Source organism: Cyprinodon tularosa, unplaced genomic scaffold, assembly GCF_016077235.1.
Source record: "Cyprinodon tularosa strain WSP-4 unplaced genomic scaffold, ASM1607723v1 ctg70, whole genome shotgun sequence".
NCBI classification, from domain to species: Eukaryota; Metazoa; Chordata; class Actinopteri; order Cyprinodontiformes; family Cyprinodontidae; genus Cyprinodon; species Cyprinodon tularosa.
This window is the reverse complement of record NW_024039452.1, coordinates 2,948,998-2,967,775: the sequence shown is the minus strand read 5'-3', so window position 1 is coordinate 2,967,775 and position 18,778 is coordinate 2,948,998. Positions and strand designations below refer to the sequence as shown.

General features: G+C 38.8%; 1 protein-coding gene across 1 annotated transcript in view; it reads left to right on the top strand.

Annotated features, from left to right (window-relative positions):
* The first annotated feature begins 2,402 nt into the window (after nt 1-2,402).
* Nucleotides 2,403-18,778, top strand: part of LOC119772136 (equilibrative nucleoside transporter 2-like) — a 50,609-nt gene continuing 34,233 nt past the window's right edge. Inside the window, exon 1 of the mRNA XM_038268439.1 lies at nt 2,403-2,619. The gene's annotated coding sequence lies outside the window, so the exon portion shown is untranslated. The remainder of the gene's footprint in view (nt 2,620-18,778) is intronic.

Sequence of the window (18,778 nt, the reverse complement as noted above, 5' to 3'; positions counted from 1 at the left end):
TTTATCATGTAAAAAAAAAACTTTTTAAAAAAACTGTATTTTAATCATGTAAAGCACTTTAAATTGTCTTTGTACTGAAGTGTACTATACAAATAAATGTGCCTTGCGTTGCCTTATTTCCTACAGAAGAGGATTAGGGCCACTGGAAAAAAAAAAAAAAGTTAACTGATGTTTAAATTTTATATCAGTTTAATATGGGAAAAAAGTCATAATTCTGACTTTAATCTCAGAATTCTGACAGCTAACAAACATGTTAGCATCAAGCCATAGCCATGTCTGTTTTAGAGACTAGCTCTCTTGTTTTAATGACCTTCTGCTCCTCCATTAATGAGGGGACCCCTCTGGCACGTAAAAAGTTGCCTAATTCCGTCATTTTCAAACCAATGTGTCACTGGTCACCTCAAACAACTCACATCTTTGTCAGTGAAGCTGAGTGCTCCACATCTCTTCCTTCATGGTGCCCATCTACATTAAGATCCAAAATTCTGAGATTAAAGTCAGAATTCTGAGATTAATCTCAGAATTCTGAGAAAAAAGTCAGAATTCTGAGATTAATCTCAGAATTCTTAGAAAAAAGTCAGAATTCTGAGATTAAATTCAGAATTCTGAGATTAAAGTCAGAATTCTGAGATTAATTTCAGAATTCTGAGAAAAACGTCAGAATTCTGAGATTAAAGTCAGAATTCTGAGATTAAAGACAGAATTCTGAGATTAAAGTCAGAATTCTTTGAAAAAAGTCAGAATTCTGAGATTAATTTCAGAATTCTGAGAAAAACGGCAGAATTCTGAGATTAATGTCAGAATTCTGAGATTAATTTCAGAATTCTGAGAAAAACGGCAGAATTCTGAGATTAAAGTCAGAATTCTGAGATTAAAGTCAGAATTCTGAGATTAATGTCAGAATTCTTAGAAAAAAGTCAGAATTCTGAGATTAATGTCAGAATTCTTAGAAAAAAGTCAGAATTCTGAGATTAAAGTCAGAATTCTGAGATTAATGTCAGAATTCTTAGAAAAAAGTCAGAATTCTGAAATTAATCTCAGAATTCTGACGTTTTTCCTCAGAATTCTGAGATTAATTTCAGAATTCTGAGATTAATTTCAGAATTCTGAGAAAAAAGACAGAATTCTGAGATTAAAGTGAGAATTCTGAGATTAAAGTCAGAATTCTGAGATTAAAGTGAGAATTCTGAGATTAATGTCAGAATTCTTAGAAAAAAGTCAGAATTCTGAGATTAAAGTCAGAATTCTGAGATTAATTTCAGAATTCTGAGGAAAAACGTCAGAATTCTGAGATTAAAGTCAGAATTCTGAGATTAAAGTCAGAATTCTGAGATTAATTTCAGAATTCTGAGAAAAAAGACAGAATTCTGAGATTAAAGTCAGAATTCTGAGATTAAAGTCAGAATTCTTTGAAAAAAGTCAGAATTCTGAGATTAAAGTCAGAATTCTGAGATTAAAGTTAGAATTCCGAGAAAAAAGTCAGAATTCTGAGATTAAAGTCAGAATTCTGAGATTAAAGTCAGAATTCTTTGAAAAAAGTCAGAATTCTGAGATTAAAGTCAGAATTCTGAGATTAAAGTTAGAATTCCGAGAAAAAAGTCAGAATTCTGAGATTAAAGTCAGAATTCTGAGGAAAAAAAGTCAGAATTCTGAGATTAAAGTCAGAATTCTGACATTTTTTTCCCCATGATAAACTGAAATAAAATTTAAGAATCAGTTCACTTTTTTTTTTTTTTCAGTGGCCCTAATCCTCTCCCGTAATTTCCTCTACCCATTTTACTGCAAACAAAATTGCTAGCATTTATCCTGTGTATACTGATATATTATCACTGGTCCTCTTCCTACTGTTATATGAAACTCTGAAACAATAAAAGATACTCCTACCTTGTTATCTAAACATGTTGATGCATTTGTATAGATCTGAATGCAACTACAGTATAGTAACTATTAATATATTCCTGAATTGTATTTGAATTCAAAATAAACCCCCTGACCTTGTTTCCCTTTTGTAATAGTGTCAGATCTACTTTTGCTTCAGGGAGAATCCAAGGTGCTATTGCTGGCAGTGCTACTGTTGGACTGAACTTTATTCATTCTAACTCCATTGCTTTTTGTTTAACTGTCCACCCAAAGCTTTTTTTTCTCCCTATTGTCCATTTCCAAGTGTTTTGTGCAGGATGATCTTCACTATGGCGCTGTAAATTAGCCCAATAGGTCAGAGATAACTGAATTCTTCTCAACTCAAGTGGCATTTCTCCCATTTCTACCTGTAATGCTGCCGTTGGAGTTGTTTTAAAAGCCCCTGTAATGTCAAAGCCTGAAAGTGAATGTTGTCTAACGTTTTTAGAGATGAACTTGGTGTCAAATATTTTGTACAGCCTGTTCCTTTTTCCCCTGCTTACCAAACCGGAAGTAATTAGGGGAGGGGCTGCCCGTAACCCTGGCTGCTCTAATGGAGGGCTGCTGCTTTATACCGTCGCAGTGTTTTTTTCTCCACGTGTTTAGAAAATATCAGGGTTTTTATCTTCATTAGCTCCTCAGTGTTATCAGAGCGCGCGGACAGTAAGCAGCTGGCTATGGACGGCGGGATTTTATAAAGACTCAGAGCAACGTTTCAAGGTGAGCCTGCCTGACGTCATGCTAGCTTACGGGAGCACGCGGCACAGCTGCTGCTAAAGCAGGAGATTTCAGTTAGAAATGTCACTCAGACTGTTTAAATAGTGAAATACATTTCCCTACGGTTGGAGATGACGCAGCGGTTTAGGCTTCCTCCATCAGATGAAGCAGGTGTGTCTGTTTAATCTTTTATAAAAGATAGTGTTGGCGCTGTCATCATAAGGGCAGGGAACAGTCGGAGAATAACAGCACACGACTACACCAAGTTGTTTCCTTGGGCGACACGTCACACGCCACCACTTTATTTTTCCTTCATTCACCAACATTGCACATGCTCCACAATTTATAGTCACACCCATTAATGACGTCATTGAAGAGCACTCATTAGAATACACATTACAACACCCCCACTTGCTCTTGCACTATACAATCGTCATTCCAATTTTTTTTTTTTTTTTTTTTTTTTTTTTGAACATTTAAAACAAGTTATTTTACATTCCAAACATATAATGCATAAATTTTCCCAGTTTTGGCTTTGTGGCAGGTTTGGTAAAAACGTCCGCAACCATATCTGCTGTTGAGCAGTATACAATGTTTATTTTTCCATCATAAAATGCAGATCTGACAAAATGATACTTGATATCAACATGTTTACATCTCTGACGAAATACTGGGTTCTTTGACAAAGCTATTGCTCCTTGATTGTCCTCAAATATTGTAACTGGCATATACATGCAGTCTTTGTCCATTCCACCCAACAACTGTACAAGATACAAACTTTCCTGTGTTGTCGCTGCCAATGCCATATACTCTGCTTCGCATGTAGACAGAGCCACCGTTTGTTGTTTCTTTGACTTCCATGAGATAACTGGTCCATTTTTATTAAGGCTAAAACAATAACCCGTAACGCTTCTCCTGTCACTCTGATCAGTAGCCCAGTCTGCATCGCTATATGCTACGAGCTGAAGTTTCTGCTCGCTCCTCTTAAAGCATAAACTCTTGTCTATTGTCCCTTTTAAGTATCTCAACACATGTTTTGCTGTTACCAAGTTACACTCCCTTGGTTGTGACAAATATTGTGAGAGTTTACTTACAACCCAACTAATATCAGGTCTTGTGCACATCATGAGATATATTAGGCTTCCTATAAGCTCACGATACAATCTTGGGTCTACAAGTTTGCTTTCACTTTCAAAGTTTAACTTCTGTTCACATGGAGTGCATCTAGTACCACATTCAGACATACCAAATTTCTCCAGTATTTTAGTTATGTGCCTTTTCTGGCTAACTTTTATTTCTCCCTCTGTCTGTGTAAAATCAATGCCCAAAAAATGTTTAAGCGGCCCCATATCTCTCATCTTAAACTTTGCTTTCAGCATGTCTTTAACACTGTCCATTAGAGAATCCTCACTTGTTGCTATAATAAGATCATCAACCCAAATGACTAGAATCACTCTATTATTTGCTGTATGTTTTGTATAAACACAGTGATCTGCTTCATTTGGTACAAAACCGTTTTCAGACAAATAATCAGATAACATCTTATTCCAGTTGCGTCCAGATTGTTTTAAACCATACAACGATTTGTTAAGTTTAAGAAACTGTTTTTCACCAAATTCTGAGTCAACCATAAAACCTTCAGGCTGTTCTATATACACCTCACAATCAATAGGAGCGTGTAGATAGGCTGTTTTAACATCCATCTGATGTAATTTCAGATTATACTGAGCTGCCATCTGCATCAAGCTGCGTATAGACGTCATGCTAGCTGTTGGTGCAAATGTCTCCCCATAATCTATACCAGCTTCCTGGCTGTAGCCTTTTGCCACATATCTGGCTTTAAAAGTCTCAGCTCCATCTGCATTCTCCTTGATGGTATAAACCCATCTACCCCCCACTGCATTTTTACCTTCTGGCAGCGTGGTCAGAGTAAATGTGTTATTTTCCTTCAAGGATTCAACCTCTTCCTCCATAGCTTCTATCCACTTCTCAGATTCAGGTGAAGTCAGGGCCTCTTTAAAACTTTGTGGTGTATTACACACTAAACGATAGCAATAATCAACACTGTCAAAATTTTCCGTGGCAAAATCATCACTCTCTGCCTTACATTCGTAGTCCTTTAAATACAGAGGCACTTTTTTCTCTCTTTTGGAGCGTCGTAGACAATGTTCTTCATCTTGCCTGAGATTTGTGTTCCCCACACTTGAAGGTTCAGCACGCATCTCTTTTGTTCCTTCTGACACCTGCTGTTCTACTTTTAACTCTGACTTAACAGGAACAGTTTTTCTGTAATACTCATCCTCCAACTCCTCTGGTTCAGTCTGAGTTTGGCATTCATTTTCAGGTTTAGTTAGAAATCTGACTAACCTGTGTTTACACACCCTTCCTGTCACTGGATTATAAATCAAATATGATGGGCTGTTTTTATCATAACCAACAAAAACTCCTTCATCACACCTTGGGTCTAACTTTTTCTTATTTTGTTTGTAAGAGTAGCACACTGTTCCAAACTCCTTCATTTTAGAAAGATCAGGTTTCTTGCCTGTCAACATGTAGTACGGCGTTTGCCCCAGACGATTATTAAAACACCTGTTGCGTATAACTGCAGAAGTCATCACAGCATAAGTCCATAATTCTTTAGGCAAATTACTCTGAATCAGCAAACACCTGGCCATCTCAAACAGTGTTCTCCAGCTTCTTTCAGCTGTCCCATTTTGATGGGGAGAATACGGCGCAGATGTTTCATGTCGAATAGCATTTTTACTCAATAAAGACTGATAATCTCTTGACATGAACTCAGTGCCGTTATCTGATCTAATGCACTTTACTTTTCCATAGGGGGCTACATCTGCAATAAACCTTTCAGTAGCTCTGACTGTGTCACTTTTAGCTTTTAGAAAATAGACAAATATTGCACTTGAAAAATCGTCCGTAAATGCAAGTGAATACCTAAATCCTTCTTTTGCAGCAGGCTCAATAGGGCCAGCTAGATCCGTGTGCACTAGCTCAAGGGCCGTTTTAGCTTTTGCATCAGCTTGTCTATTTCTACTCTGGGTAAATTTCCCTTTAATACACGTTTCACAGTCTAGTTTAGTTTTATCAACCTTCCCTTTGATTTTCATACCTTTCACAACATTTTCTAGTTTTAATACATCTTGAAAATTACAGTGACCTAAAATCCTGTGCCACTCTTGAATGTCATAGCAACCCAAAACTTTATCGTCCTCTTTGTCAGCAAAGTCATTTTCATCGAGAACATCAAGGAAATAAAGTCTATTGTACACGTTAATGTCAAACCTGGTTCCATCCTTGCAGATGAGTTGATCATGTCCTTGTTGAAAGTTGACTGAGGCTCCCTTTGCCGTCGCTGCTTTAACAGAGAAGATGCTCTGGGGGTAGGTGGGGATGTACAGCGCCCTCGTTATCGCCACCTTCACGTTCCGTCCCTCGGTGTCTCGCAGCCACACCTCTGCATCGCCTCTCTTCTGTGCCACGCCAGTTGTCCTCGTCCCATCAGCAAGCTCCACGAAGTGTTCCTCCGGTCGGAAGGCATCATCAAACTTTTTAAACTTGCTTAGATCATTAATTATGTGAGACGTTGCACCGGTGTCTACCATCAGTCCTCTTTGTTTCAAGCCGCTCATCTGGCTGTCGCTCATCTTGAAAACAAACGAGTGATCATCCCCTTCGATGGCCCGTTTCACACTTTCTTTCTTCTTTCTTCGACAGTTGCTCTCTTTATGACTGGAGTTTTTACAGAAACTGCACCATTGTCTCTGTGCTTTAAAGTTCGTCGGACATTGTCGCACTTTGTGTCCCTTCTGGCCACAGCTGTAACACGTAAACTCTGGGTTTGTTTTTTGTCTCTGCATCACTTTGCTTGAGAATCCACTGGCTGTCATCACATTATCTTCATCCATGTTAACTTTTAACTTTTCGGTGCTTTCATAATTTCTCAACTTAACTTTGAAGTCACCAAATGTTAATTTGTCATCATCACTTTGAGTTATGTGAACAACAAATGGCTTAAATGGTTCAGGCAAACCTTTCAAAGTCATGGCTATCAACAGTCCATCACTCAGCGTCTCTCCAGCATTTCTTAGCGCTGTAATGGCAGTTTCAGCCCGAATAATATAGTCTGTGACAGTCTCGCTGGCAGCTTTCTGGAGGGATGTCAGTTCTGTGTAGAGGCTAATTACCCGCGGCTTTCCTTTGCCCGCATAATGATCTCGCAGGATCTGCAACGCCCTCCTGCCGTCATCTGCCGCCTCTCTCATAACTAGAGACAAGCTCTTGTCATCTAGACACTGGATCAGCTCGGCGTAGGCTTCCTCGTTTTTATCAGAGTCGTCATCTTCATCTTCATCTGCATTCGGCTCCACCTTACGCAGTATTGTTTCTTTCAAGCCGTGCAGCCGGAGATGTCCCAGAAACTTTGCCTCCCACAGCTCATAATTTCTTTCATCTCCATCAAAGCACAATCTTTGCCATCGACTTCCCATCTCCCTCCTGGGCCCATAACCTGTTGGCGCTGTCATCATAAGGGCAGGGAACAGTCGGAGAATAACAGCACACGACTACACCAAGTTGTTTCCTTGGGCGACACGTCACACGCCACCACTTTATTTTTCCTTCATTCACCAACATTGCACATGCTCCACAATTTATAGTCACACCCATTAATGACGTCATTGAAGAGCACTCATTAGAATACACATTACAACAGATAGAAAAACAGGTTTTAGGTGAAATAAAGGTGAAAATAGTTGATTTAAAGATGAGCTTCCTGATGGAGGGAAGCAGCTCATCAACCACTTGATCTTAGTTCAACTAAAATAAACAGAATAAACCTTAAACCTGTTCAGTTTAAGTTGAGTTACATGTAAATATGTTAGCAGTAATATACTATAACTCTGCTTGATAATATAATAAATATTATACAGTTTATTCCACAGTAATAACTAATTGTTATTAAGCTTTATTAAGTCTCCAATATGACTCTATTTTAATCTATAAAATGCTGACAGATTAATGACCTGTTGGGTTTATTTGTCTCCAGGTTTACCTTATAAAATATATTGTTTTAAAATGACTACCTCAACTATTATCTGATTAATTATCATGCTTGTCTACTTTAGTAATTAGCTTTCAGTTTTTAGATCCCCTGATTAGCCATTAAAGATACTTTTTAAATTTCTACATCATGACTTTTCACATATTTGTTTTTTTTCCAAAGAGGAAACGCATATTTTTCCGTGGATTTTTATACAGACAGACCATATATATATATTCCCAGTATTTAGTCCAGTTAGTGCTGCAGGAAACTAGTTAATCCTTTACTTTTATTGGCATCCTGTTAAAAGTACTATAAGTTGTAAAAATGGTTTTAACGGAAAGTCTGAATGCTTTTATATAAACTTTAAATTCTATGAAAATACCTTTATCTGAATTAAAATGACATCATTTTTTAAAATCTATTTTTACCTGAGCTACTCAGGTTGGTTTTAAAAGAGCTTCCTGGTGATTCATAGTTTTAATTGAGATGGAGGTTGTTTATTAAACAGGGCTCCAGCTCAGCTTTGGTTGATTCAATTTAATCAGTTTCCATGGCAACGCATCTTATCTTCAATTAGTCCCTGTTTGATGGATGTTTTTGTCTTGTTGATTGTAATGATGAGATTCTCAGGTCAGAGCCTGAGGTGATTAACAGCAAACCCAGAAACTGAGCTTTTTCTAATATCCATTGGATGACCAATGGAGGCAATGGATGGTGTCATTTAAAAACTAAAGAATTTTATTATAGAACTTTAAATACAACCCTTGGTTAGCTGCAGGAAACACATCTAATATCTGTCGTGAAATTTAAAAGAACCTGTACAGAAATGATCAAAGTACTATTTGCATAAATTCAAATTTCCTCACTGCTGCAAAATATAAAGAAGCTTAAACAAGCTTTATCTGTTTCAGTTTTATCATTAGGTTTTCTATTGTAATTTTTTCTTTTAATAGTAGCTTAAAAGTTAAAGCAGATATTATCTCATTAATTATCATGCTTGTCTACTTTGGTAATTAGCTTTCAGTTTTTAGATTCCCTGATGAGCAATTAAAGCTACTTTTTTAATTTCCACATCCTGAATTTCCATGTTTTCCACTTATTTGGTTTTCCAAACAGGAAACACATGTTTTTCTCTTGATTTGTATACAGACCATATATATATTCCCAGTATTTAGTCCAGTCAGTGCTGCAAGAAACTAGTTAATCCTTAACTTTTATTGGCATCCTGTTAAAAGTACTGTAAGTTGTAAAAATGGTTTTATATAAACTTTAAATGCCATGTTCATCCTGATGCCTGTGAAAAGCCCAGACCTGCGGCTAAGTTGAGCCTGGCTGATTAACCTGCAAATATTAGTTTTTTTTCCTTCCGCTCTTCCTTCCAAAGAGGAAAAATTACTAAAGATCATAATTAAGCGGAGGGCAGTAAAAACAAATAAATTCCTTCCTCAACTGTGTGAATATTTTTCCCTTTTCTGTTTTTAGATAAAAGCATTTGATTTCTTTTGTAAGACCCTAATGTGGACGGTAACTCAGCCTTTAACTTTGTTTTGCTCGGGCAAAGATAAACTCATCCCGACCTGGTAGGTCCTTTTCCATTGCAGGGACATTGAGCCCTTTGCCCTGGAATTTGAAAGCCTGATGAGCGTTTCGACTCGCTTTTACCCGAGTAATTTAAATTACTCAGGGCCAGACTTTCACTAATTGTGGAAGGAATTTTGTTCCATTATTGTTGAAAATGAAGAACATGTTTTGTAAAGACAAATCTAAAAGAAAAAGCATTCCAGAAATGAAATTTTGAAAAATTTCTTAACTAAAAAATGGTCCTTACAGTAACTTTGCTGTTTTCTCTCTTTTTTTAAGTAATTTTTTCATATTTTATTTCTGTCTTTTTTTTCTTTTCAGATTTTAATTGTGTTCAAATATCAGTTATTTAGATTGAGCTTTTCAAATTGCATTATTTTTAAATCATGTTTTCAGAATCGGAAATACTTTAATCCCAGAGGGAAATTACTTTTGTTACACGCTCCAGTTACAGTTTTATATATATATACACACATCCAACAACACAAGATAGTAAAGATAAAAATAAAAAAGAGATAAAATATATACACATATATCTCCTCTGTGTATATATATCTATGTATGTATATATATATATGCATATGTAAAAACTAAATCAGAGTAAAGAGAAAATCCAAGTAAAGTGATACGTGGCGTGCAAAAATAGTGCATAAATATCAATTACAGGAGGGGGGGTGTGTCTACAGATCACATTCTCTTTACTTTAGGGGGTGAGCTTTATTCTGGATTAAAGAGCAAAGAGGCATTTCTAGTCCATTCGTGAGGCAGACAAGCTGGTTTAAAGGCCAGGCTTAAAACTTTCCTTATTGATAAAGCGTATAGATGGAGTGGATCAGGTTATCCTATAGCTATGCTGCTATAGACTTGGACTGCTGGAGGACATAGGGACCGCTTTTCATCATTCTGCAACATTCTATCAAGTCTCCCATCCTGCAGTAATTGTTAGTTCAACCCCTAACTTTATGTGCTTTCTTTTGTCCTCTGACATGGGAACTGGTTTGTACCTCGTCTGCCTGCCTGTTTTCTAGACGAGGTCGTCTGTGGAGCTAGTTAACCAATGCCTTTTCTATCTATCCTTCTTTTTCTATGTCTGCTTCTGTCTCCTTGAACCCCAGCCGGCCTCGGCAGATGGCCGCTCAAACTGAGCCTGGTTCTGCTGGAGGTTTCTTCCTGTTAAAAGGGAGTTTTCCTCTCTACTGTCGCTACAAGCATGCTCAGTGTGAGGGTTTGATGTTGACTCGATGAAATCAGCTGTCTTCCTTAGATAGAAAACTGACGTGTTGTGTGTTTGAGCTTTATAAATACATTGAAATTCAATTAAAATTGAATCTCTTTTGGTCTGCTGGTCAAGAGCAAGCGTTTGTGTTAGGCTTGAAAGGAGGAGGAGATGATCTGTGAAATACTTTAAGTTTCTCTCTTTTATTAAGAAGTTTTCAGAGTTTAACGTCTATGTTGCCTTTTTTTATTTTCCTTATAAAACATTTGTTTTGCTGCAATGATAATGGAACATGTACAGCAACAAATAAACAAATGCAGATAAGAATATTAAGATAATAAAGCAACTTTTTGCAGATAAAGAGCATCATGGCAGATTGAAAAACTGTTCAATAACAAAAAGCAGCATCGAAGTCTGGATGGTTTCAAACAAGCAGCTGCTTGTTCTGCCTGTTTCTTTTGTAAACATGGGAGGATCTATAGATTTAGTCAGAAACGGAACACGTCAGTCGTTTCTGAAATTCATCAGCCGTTAAAGATGGCTGGATTAAAGCTGGTGATCTGAAGACTAAAGCCAGAGGAGTTCAGGTGATGTTTAGGCCGTTGCTAAGAGCTGTTCTCCCTCTTCGTTGTTCTCCTGAGAACATTTGGCTGAAAGAAGCTTTTGTCTGTCTGTAGCAGAGGTTCTCAGTCAGCGATTATTTTGCTGAAAACCTCAAGTTGGAGCTTTTGTTCTGCAGATTCAGGGAGGGATTAGCCTCGCTGCCAGATAATAAGCTGCTGAATCTGTAAATAGAAAACATCACATGGTTCCAAACTTCCTTTTTATTCAGGATATTCTTTTTTTCTTTTTCTCTGTCTTTAATGTTTGAGGTTATAATTAGAGGTCTGTCAGTGCGGTTTGTTTTTGAGGCAGATACAAATCATTATAAAATCAGTCTCCCTGATCCCTGTTATATATTAAAAATTGTTACAAAAGTCTATATTTAAACCAAAAAGAACATTATTTTATTTACAAATCAAAAAGCTAACATTGGACAGTAAAAATGGAGGAAGCTGTAAAGCTAAAAAATAGACAAATATTTGTACGTAGCAACTAGGGCTGCCCTTAGCACCTTTTTTGGTAATTGATCAACCGATTGATTACTTGATTAACTGAATAAAATTATCTAAAAGGAGATACTTTTCTAAATGAACTAACATTTGGAATAAAGAAAATAATCCATTATTGCTTATTTTCAATGAAAGGCAAATGGTAAAACACGCACAATAAAAATACGTTCATACACATATAATTATGTGTATGATATATTATATATCATTTACATATATTCATATATAAATATATGAATAAAGAAACTTAATGTTTAATAGAAATATGCATTCTATGTTTATACATGTTTTTATTTTATCTGTAGGGTTTTGTTTTAATTACTGTTTTAATTTGGTTATTCTTTCAGCAAATGCCATGTTTTAGAGTCAATTTCAATGCAGTTTATTTATATAGTGCCAAATCACAACACATTTAATGCTTCTTCTGCTCCTGTGTTCATTGGCAGAGAGCGGCTTTGCTGTATTTGCTGTTATCAGTGGGTTAAAGAGTAGTTTTAATTTGTTTTTATGTGAGAAAGTCCACCTGAAATATGTCTGTGTAGTCAGTTCACCAAGATTACGATCCTGCCTCCAAATATTATTCTGCTGTTGGAGCCGCTCAGCCCCCCCCCAACCCGGCAGTGCGCTGTCACTGGGAATCCACAGCAGCAGCTGCTCGGGTGGTGAGATCTGCTTAGGGCCCCGCCCCTTCTTCAATTCAATTCAGTTTATTTCTATAGCGCCAATTCACAACACGTCATCTCAAGGCACTTTACAGTTCACCAGATCATCCAGTCAAATTGATTTAAAGGGGAATTTCGTTTGTTTTTTTACATTGGGCCCTTGATTTACGTTATTACATCATGTTCTACTCACCCATATGAGTTTTGTGTCAGTTGGAGCCGTTCTGAAGATATTCCGTTATATCACGGTAACGTCTTCCTATGGGCAACGACTTGAAGGCACAAACTAAACTGTTCATAATTTATCATTTATGGTACGCCAGCATTCATAACATGTAGGTGAATCACTGTCCCCCAGGCATCCGTGGTTATATTTTTTATATCTATGTCTTTTAAAAACAAACAGATGTCAAACAGAATGAGTATGACCTGGATGACTGAGAATCTTCATCAGCATAAGAGTTGTAGTATGAACTAGATGAGGTCATCTATGTGTGCTTCTAGTTTGGTGATCAATGATCTATAGTGTAATTATTGGCTATTATATGCCTATAATAAGAATTAATAAAATCTTAAAAAATACAGTTTGGCGTATCTTCCCAAAGTAAGAGTTGTAGTATAGCTAGGGCTGTCGTGGTTGAGGAATTCCCCCTGCGATTATTCAAGGAAGCTAAATATTGCAATATGCGATATCATTGCATCATCTTTCTTTCTTTATTCTAAACTATTTATTTCGCAAATGTGTTTGTATATTGTTAAATTACCAACTACATGGCAAAATTTCCTTTGAAACATGGTGCTTAAACATTAAAAAAAGGTTATTAAAAAAAAGACATGGCAATTTTATAACACTTATAGCACAGATATGCCTCATTTCTCCGACTGAACTTAACGAAATTCAGAAGAAGGCTGAACTTTTAAAGGCAAATTTGAGTGCCCGTTTTTTTTTTTTTGTTGTTTTTTAAGTGCGCCTATACAAAATTAAATGTAACAGGCGCCATAATTCTTAATTCACACACAAACAAATGACGGTGATTTAAAGCTCAGCCATGTCCGTGTTGCGGGAAAGTAAAACCAGCATGTTAACCTTATGTGGTTTGAGAGGATCTGAGAGGGGGAAAACATTTCCAGCGACACTGAAAACCCTCTCGGACGGTGCGCTCATTGGAGGAGCGACCGGAATCCAGGTTTCTCCACAGTGGGAAATGGCACCAACTCTTCAACGAGGTACCGTGTAACAGCGGCTGTTAGGCGTCCGTCACTGTCCCTGCTGTACTTAGCGACTCGAACAAAGGCTTCGCCGACTCCAAGCTGTCGACTGGCACCGACATGAGCCGCCCCACGACTGTGTGGCAGGAGGTGGCGTTAGCCGCGCTGTAACAGCTGGGTGGTAGCTAGCTAGATGAGCCCTTACATTTGCTGTGTTTCCACGTTTTACTTGAACAGTTTTGACGCAGATTTTAAAAAATACCTCATTTTAATTGTCTGGCTCCTCGTTTTCATTTGGCTGAAAACCGAAATGCTTGGTTTTGATTCCAGTGCAGCTGCCATTGTATCCTTCTCAACTGTTCCCCCAAGATGCGGTGATGGCGGTGGCCGGTTTTGTACCGCGGTGAGCTTCTTGATATCGCGATATTTCATTCGTCTGTTATCGTGACAGCCCTTAGTATAGCTGAACACATAAATTTACATTTCTAATGGTTTGCATCTACTGTTATAGAATAGACAGATTTATTTTTTGGGCTGCTCTGGGTTCGATTGCCAGCCCAGGGTCTTTCTGCATGGAGTTTGCATGTTCTCCCTGAGCATTCCTCCCTCCAGTCCAAAAACATGACTGTTAGGTTAATTGGTTTCTCTAAATTCTCCTTAGGTGTGAGTGTGAATGGTTGTTTGTCTCTGTGTTGCCCTGCAATGGACTGGCGACCTGTCCAGGGTGGACCCCGCCTCTCAGCCAGAGACAGCTGAAGATAGGCTCCAGCATCCCTCGCGTGTTAGAAAATGGATGGATGGATTTATTAAGTCATTTTGTATACACGAGTGTAAACAAAAACAAATTTCGTTTAAAACAGCTCTACAAAATTTCATTTTTTAAAGTGTACTCTTAAAAACGGTAATAAATACATAAAAAAAAAAATTGTAATATGAACTTAGACTGTATATTTACAGTTCTCACATTTTTATGTATATAAAATGTACACAACATTCAGCAGTCTAATGGCAGTGGGGAAGAAACTGTTCTGGAATCTGCTGGACCTGCATCGGATGCTTCAAAGTGTCTTCCCAGAGGGCAGCAGGGAGGACAGTCCATGGTGGGGGGGGTGAGGGGTCATTGATGACCCCTCACCCCCCCCACCATGGACTGTCCTCCCTGCTGGGATGAGCGCTGGGATGAAATGTCTTTAATGGGGGGAAGAGGAGGAGATTCTCTCACCTTCTTCCAGTCTGAGGCGCTGCAGCCTCCACAGCACACAGTGAGACAGCTGGTCAGAACACTCTCTATGGTGCTTCTGTAGAAGGTAGGGAGGCTGGGGGGGGGGGGGGGGGGGGGGACAGGTGGGCTCTCCTCATCCTCTGGAAGAAGTACATGCTGTGGGATGATGGTGTTGAAAGTAGGGCTGCAACTAACGATTATTTTAAAAATCGATTAATCGACTGATAATTTTTTCGATTAATCCATGAATCGGACAAAAAATATTTTTAATATTAAACTATTTATTCCAAAATAAACATTTTAGACGGAACGAACAGGCACACAAGTACAGGTTGCTCATTAACTGTACTGTTGCAAAATAAAAAATTAAATAAACTACACAAAATTACATGAGAAATGTAGCTATACATCCAAAAAAATATAGGGTACTTTGTTTCATAAAGCGCAAAAAAAGACAGGCATTTTTGTTTTTTAAAGCCCCTAAGGGGTTCAAACAAGAGGATAAATATATTCAGACATCGCAATGAAAAAAGGTTAGCATGTCAACGCGCTCCTGACTAAGACTCTGTTCGAAATCCTGGGCTGCATCCTCCAAGGACGCGGTCTACCTAGACTGGATCCTTCGAAGTCAGAAGTGTTCTGGCTGTTAATTCGAACAGGTCTAACCTTCAGCGGGTTTGCTCTGTTGCTTAGCAACCGTGAAAGTTGACACACAAAGCAGGAAAAGAATGAAAACCGAAGTTTTTTAAAAACTGTTTATAGGGCTTGGGCATGACATAATTACAAGTCTCCAAATATCTACCAAACCAATACCCTCTTTAAGGGAGTTTAATGCTAATCCTGTTTTCGTTTTTGAGGTTACATTGATTGTACTCCTATCAATATATTCATCTGACACAATATTAAAGTCTCCACCTAATAAAACATCCCTCTATGCTTCCCAACATCTTATTAACCTCATCCATAAAATTAGGATCATCCCTGTTCGGGGCATAAACATTACACAAAACAACCTTAACTCCATTAACAAGTGCCGGAAGACACAACCATCGGCCATCTTCATCCTTTAACTGCTGTAATAAAATAAAATAAAGTTTTTTATTAATAAGTTTCACAACACCGCGGCTATTACTTGACACTGAATTATGAAACACTTTACCAACCCAATCTCTTTTTAATTTCAAAGCTTCGTTTTCATTTCTAAAGTGTGTTTCTTGAATAAATGCAACATCAGTGTTATGAGACTTAAAGGAATAGTACACCCAAAACATGATTAGCCTTCATTTTCTACTCACCCCCATGCTGAACAAAACTCTGGAGTACTTTTTTGATATCTCAAATGCATCTGGAGATCTGGGAGGCTTCTTGCTGTCTGCTGACATTCAAATAATGGAGGTCTATGGCGCCCCGAGACAGAAAGGTCCATAAAAGTCCATAAAAACGTGTCAATATTCCTCCATACTGCTCATCCAATGTATTCAAAGTGTCCTGAGTGGGTAGCGTCCATAATTTACTCGAAACGAAGTCATTTAGAACGTTTTAGAGCCTAAACAGTAGTGTATAGGATTTCCTAATAGCGCCCCCATGCGCGCTCACGATTCTACGGAAGCCGGCAGACCAAACCAGCGCATTCAGCTCGGCAAAGAACTCATGCTCTTCCTCAACACTGAAGTCCTCAGACATTTTTCTTTCGTTGTTTCTTTCTTTGCACAGGTAAACGGCACATTTCTTCTTCTACGCTTGCATTATCGGCAGAGCAGACGCTGAATGCGCACTTCCTTCCGGTTTGGTCTGCCGGCTTCCGTAGAATCGTGAGCGCGCATGGGGGCGCTATTAGGAAATCCTATACACTACTGTTTAGGCTCTAAAACGTTCTAAATGAATTCGTTTCGAGTAAATTCTGGATGCTACCCACTCAGGACACTTGGATTACATTGGACGAGCAGTATGGAGGAATATTGACACGTTTTTGTGGACTTTTGTGGACCTTTCTGTCTCGGGCGCCATAGACCTCCATTATTTGAATGTCAGCAGACAGCAAGAAGCCTCCCAGATCTCCAGATGCCTTTGAGATATCAAAAAAGTACTCCAGAGTTTTGTTCAGCATGGGGGTGAGTAGAAAATGAAGGCTAATCATGTTTTGGGTGTACTATTCCTTTAAGATAGCTAAGTACTTTTTTCCTTTTAATAGGTGTGGCACAGCCATTGATGTTCCATGACACAATATTAATGTCCATATTACCCATTATTTATCCACAACAAGTTATACTGAAGCCGATCTGGCTGGATTTTATTCTGCTTCACTTCTATAAAATACTAACCTGACAACAGCCAGATGCATGTCTCGCTCCACTCACATACATCTGGGAACCCGCCATAGGAATTGCCTTTACTGAAGGCTGGGCCTTATCAAAACTCCTTGCATATAATTGGATAAGCCACTTGTCTGTCATCTTTATTGACGTGCTATTTCAACCACTCACACCGAAGCTAACCCATGACGCTGTGAGAGGAGGAGCCATTTGGTAGATCAAGCTCTTGGCAAATCCGGTCGGGAGAAGGGCGAAAACATCGTTTCCACCAACAAAAGCCTTCAAAGCCGTTCTCTGATGTTCTTTTAATGAAACAATATCAGATAGATTGGACAACACAGAAGAAAAAGCAGCATCAATGCTAACGCTTGCTTCCTCAATGCGAGCCGCCATTGTTGTTGGAATCTCACGGTCGCTTCTCCACTCCAGGACACACCCGCCCTGCGTCCTGATTGGACAGACCATAAATTCGGTTGGGGAAATCACTTTCAATGAGCGGGTTCCCTGATGTATGTGAGTGGAGCTGGGCGGAGCGAGACATGCATCTGGCTGTTGTCAGGTTAATAAAACACAGGATCATCTTTGCTTTATCTTTGCCAGAAGATTTAAACTTTAAAAGCCTTGCCCTCATAATTTGCAAGTTAATTTATTTATAAAGTAAATCTAAACGCTGCTTAAACTAATTCAAATGAAATTAAAAGTAAAACAAGTAGCCAACCTTATCACTGTCTGTAACCTACTAACAAGGTAAGGAAAGCATCAGAAGAGCTACCTGAGAAACTAACGGTACGTTTCCCCACTTTAAAACGAAACAAACATGGCCGCTCGCCCTGCTGATGAGCTCTCTTCACTGCCATCGAAGGCTCCAACGTGTTTTCTTTTCAGGTGCTGCATCATAACAGTGGTGCTTCCATGCCATGTTAATTAGCTTTTGCAAAAGATGCATGTTACGACTTTTTTTCGCTTTACAAAGCCCCAAACTTTAGAGGACTTTGCTCGAACTGTGTTTGCGGTATCGGTCATTAGAACAGTTTACATTATTGCCTTTTGAATACCGCCTTTGCTCACCTGTGGCGCAGGCTCGCTCTGCCGTATTATTTTTTTTCCTTTCAGTCAAGTGGCAGTGATGACGACGGCGGCGGATGACGCATTAATCGCGCGACACAACTAATCGAAGATAAAATTCGTTGCCAACGCTTTTAAAAGTCGATTTTTATCGATTTAATCGATTCGTTGTTGCAGCCCTAGTTGAAAGCAGAACTGAAGTCCAGGAACAGCATCCGCACGTGAGTGTCCTTCTCCTCCAGGTGTGCCAGGCTCAGGTGGAGAGCAGCAGAGATGGCGTCCTCAGAGATGGTGAACTGGAACGGGTCAAATGTTGGCGGCAGACTGGAGACGATGTGTTCTTTAACCAGCCTTTAGAAGCACTTCATCATGATTGGAGTCAGTGCGACAGACTGGTAATCATTGAGTGAGGTGACTTGAGGCTTCTTTGGGACTGGAATAATGGTGGCAGACTTGAAGCATGCTGGCACTATGGATTGATCCAGCAAGCTGTTAAAAATGTCTGTGAGGACACCAGCCAGCTGATCTGCACACTCCTTATACACTCGCCCAGGTATGTTATGAGGCCCTGGGGCCTTCCTTGGGTTGACTCTCCTCAGAGTTTTTCTAACTTCAGCTACGTCCAGGTTTAGTGCCTCCTCCCCCTGGTGTGGAACAACTTTCACTGCTGGAGGCTGTTTAGTGCCTCAAACCTTCCTTGTTCAGTTCGTCCGAATGCCTTTCCACA